Source organism: Lactuca saligna, chromosome 1, assembly GCF_052625555.1.
Source record: "Lactuca saligna cultivar CGN05327 chromosome 1, ASM5262555v1, whole genome shotgun sequence".
Taxonomy (NCBI): domain Eukaryota; kingdom Viridiplantae; phylum Streptophyta; class Magnoliopsida; order Asterales; family Asteraceae; genus Lactuca; species Lactuca saligna.
In genome coordinates, this window is record NC_136417.1 from 67,967,122 (window position 1) to 67,971,543 (window position 4,422).

The 4,422-nt window shown below is 31.2% G+C and overlaps 1 long non-coding RNA gene across 1 annotated transcript; it reads left to right on the forward strand.

Moving 5' to 3' along the window:
* Positions 1–1,832: 1,832 nt before the first annotated feature.
* Positions 1,833–3,747, forward strand: LOC145039189 (uncharacterized). Its single transcript, XR_013679773.1, has 3 exons — positions 1,833–2,072; positions 2,719–3,029; positions 3,103–3,747. It is a non-coding gene; the product is annotated as an uncharacterized LOC145039189 (long non-coding RNA).
* Positions 3,748–4,422: the final 675 nt, after the last annotated feature.

The window sequence follows — 4,422 nt, forward strand, 5'->3', positions numbered from 1 at the left end:
TAGTCATTTTCATTAATGCGTGATTATAACAACTCACAAACTTTAAGTAATCCAATGTCACCTGGGTAATCAAAAACATTCGCCGTATCGCTATAACAGTAAACAAGTCATGTAATTTGCGTATTAGGAAAACATCGGGTTTTCCCGGAAAGTTCAACATTCTCACCTGCGTGATGTATACATAGTTCAACAATTATACATGTTTTCAAAATCGACAAGCATATTTACGGATCTCCACACTTTTTATAAACAAATACTCTTTTCAGAAAAAATCGGATTTTCTGGGTGTTTCAACTTCACGAAAAATCATTTTCTATAACATTACTTATGAACTCACCAACATTTCATATGTTGACGTTTTCAAAATAACTTGTATTTTCAGGTAACAGGTAAACAGAAGAATATGTATCAAACTATGTCATGGTGTTTTGTTTAGATTAATTATCAAACGGTTTATGTTATGGATTTGTAATGTTTAAAACAATGTACTGAATGTAAACTATATCAGTTGTAATATTTCAATGCATGTTGATGAATGATTGTTATGATTCATGTATAATCATTGTGATGGTATTCAATTAAGTCACAATAGCCCTCGGACGTTTCCGCCGTCTGGTTCGGGGGTGTGACAAGTGTTTTGGTTTGACACACTAATAACTACTAATTCTTACATGCATTTAAAACCATTATATTGAATCAGTCAAGTTTATATAGACCTTTGGTTTTATTACATAAATGAAAGGTAAGAAAACATGTTTGAACCTGAGACCCTTAGACCTTTGGTTTTATTACATAAATGAAAGGTAAGAAAACATGTTTGAACCTGAGACCCTTAGTTTGTTAAACCAACACTTTTACCACTGGACCAAGCTCTAAGTTGTCTTTCTAAGACAAGAAATATATATATATATATATATATATATATATATATATATATATATATATATATATATATATATATATATATATATATATATATATATAATTAACATAATAAGCTTTAAAATTGGGGACCCTAAGCCATTGTTTAGTTTTGTAAATGGTAGAGTCGGCCCCGTATGCTAGTAAGTTGTTTGTAAATCAACCAAAGTAGAATATTTGTTGATGATGTAATTTGATTGTAATAGTTTTTTTTTTCTATATTAGTTTGATTGAAATAAGGATATTTATAATAATTAAATTTTAATAAGTTATATTCTTAAAGATTACAGCATGTCAAATCATTTTCTTATTAGGTTGCTTAAATTATTAAATAATCAATCTTAAAAAAGTCTACAACTTATGTTTTGAAAAAGTTATTGCTTAAAGAATGGTGTATGCAGTTCCAAACTTAGTCTGAAATTACTCAATAAGTAAATGAGTAAATATCTCATTCCTAAGCAATTTTTAAGGTTGTAAACGAACCAAACGTTTGACAAAATGTTCATGACCGTTCGTTAGTATGTTTGTTTATGTTTCTTTATTTAATAAACGAACGAACATTAACAAGATTTTTTGTTTGTTTAATTAAACAAACAAACATTAACAATGGCCTCGTTCATTTAATTAGGTTCGTGAATGTTTGTTTATGTTTGTTTATTCATTTGTTAACATTTGTTTATGTTTGTTTGTTAACATTAATCTTAAATGCAAAACCATGCACCAAATTGTTATTATCATTAATGTTGGTGTTAGTAAATGGTTTAATAATAGATGGTGAATTTAGGAGCCAAAAAGTTTGAAATTTTTAAGGGGTCGTTTGATTTAAACTTACCGGGTCCGGTCAGTGCTGACTGCTGACTCGATCATCAGTCGGATGTTTGATAAATTCATAATATAGCTGATTCGGTCAGCCCAATCAACTTAGCCGGTAAGCAAAAAAAAAAAAACTCACTGGAAAATAAAGCTACACGTTTTTGCCCTTTGCCCTCGCTCGCTTCCTTCGCCACTCGTCAGTACCCTAGACAAAAGTTGCTCCCCTCCATTGCCAACACCTACTGATCGCCTCCTCCATCGCGATTTCATCTCCTCCCCCGTCTTCTCCGGCGACGACGCACGCACGCCGGCGACTCCTCTGCACCGGCGATGAGCAGGTAAGCATATCGCGATTTCTGCGTTATTTTTTTTTTTTGCTTTTCTTTTTCTGAAATCACAAAACCTTGATTCCTATTCTCCTCTGCTCAAATCGATTTTATGTAAGCATATGTTATATATATATATATATATATATATATATATATATATATATATATATATATATATATATATATATATCACATTCGCACATTACTTTAATTCTTATTCTCCATTATTCAACCTTGATTCTTTACCTCTTATGTTTCAAAAATCTGAGGTGATTACTTTTTTACAGGAGAAAAACATTTTTTTTTGCTTTATAGCCAGTCGACCAATCATTCCTCCTCTGCTCAAATCGATTTTATGGCCATTTAATTTGTTTGTTGAATTTGTATGTTTTTAGCATGTTTGTGGTTCTGCGGTAATATGACCAAAGTCCATATAAATAGCAGCACATGACCAAATTGCCCCTGTAAATAGTAGCACATATAAAATTTCTGTTTATTGAAAGAACTTATGTTGAAATGAACTTATGTTGAATATGTTGTACATGTTGGATTCAATTAGTTTAAGGGGTTGATGAAATGAAGTTGATTTATATGTAAATGTGTGTTATGTGGATGATTAGCTATTTTTTTTTCCTTTTTACAATAAACATGACAGATAAAAGAATTAGGGTTAGTAGGAAGTCGAAATTGGTGGACAAAACGTTTTTGGAAGCATGTATACAAGAATTAACAAGCAATGACCGGGAGGGTAGTGGCCTAAAAGCAAGCTCATGGGCTGTGGTCGCGGAGAAATTGAAAACAGGTCATAATTTTGTTGTCGAGAAAAAACAAATGAAAAACCGATACAACTATTTAAAAGCAAAATATGCAGTGTGGTTAAAACTTAAAAACAAAATAGGAAATATTTATGATCCTGTAACGAATTCTTTTACCATGACTAATGAAGAATGGGAAGCGGAAGCGAAGGTACATATATACATATTTTTTTAATTAGATTATTTTTTAATACTTTAATAATATTTATTAAATTTTCAAATAGGTTAACAACTATATAGATAAGCTGAGAAATGCACCCCTCTTTTGCCCTGAACTTTGTACCCAACTATTTGAAGGGGCGACCTCGACTGGTGTTCACAGTTGGGGGCCATCTTCGACACTACCTCATCCCAATGAAACCTTCAGTACACATGATTTTCAGGATACAGAGATGGAAGAGCCAACACCTCATACAGATATCCCAAGCTCAACAGTACCTCAACCTACTAGTGAGGAATCATCTGGGCGGACAAAAAACAAGGGGGGCAAACGAAATGGTCCTAAAGAAACCACACTTATCCTTTTCCAGTGCAAAGAGACATAGTCATTGCTTGTGTTGCGGTCCATAATTTTATAAGGAAATACGATATTGAAGATCAATTATTTCCGAACTTTGAACAAAACACTATGGTTACTCCTAATGTGGGTGGTGGAGGAAGTGAGGGCCAAAACATAGAAGGGATAGAATGGGGTTCAGAAGCCGTTGATTATATGATTGTTTTGCGTGACCAGATTGCTAATCAGTTATTTTCAAATGATTGATATTAAATGATGTACTTTTTTTTATTATGTATGACAATTTGTATTTGGATTTTGTATTACACTTTGTATTTGGATTTTAATTGATGCATGTTAAATTTGGATTTTATATGATAATTTTTGTTTTTATAATTTTTTTTATCCAGCTCAAGAAACAACACAAGGGTAATATGATCATTTTTTTCATTCAGCACAACCTTTCAGATAAATAATCAAACAACATAAACTCAGTCAAATATGGACTCAGTCAGTATTTCTAACCCAATCAGCTTCTAACCCAGCCAACAACTATCAAACGACCTCTAAGTTTGATTTCGTGAAGATATTTTGGAGATGATATTTACACTTTAATTTTAGTTATTTTTGGATTTTGGACGCCTTGCGTTCTAGAATTTGTGTATAAATAATGTATTGATTTATGGTTACCCTTTTGAATGGTTATGCTATTTATATTCATTAATCGGTTAATGTTTATTTATATATGTTAGTTTATGTTCGTTGATATTCGTTCATTTATCTCTGTTTGTTTATGTTTGTTTAACATATTAATGAACAGACAAACAAAAATGAACAAAGTAATTTTTTAAACAAATAAACACAAAAAATATAATGTGTTTGTTTATATATTTGTGTTCGTTTGTTAGTTTGGTTAAACTTAAACAAGTAAATATGAACAAACATTGCTCGTGTTTATTTGGCTCGTTTACGACCTAACTAGCAATTAAGGAATGGTATGAGAATAAATAGTGGATATTTATGCTTAATGAATTATTATTTATTTTCA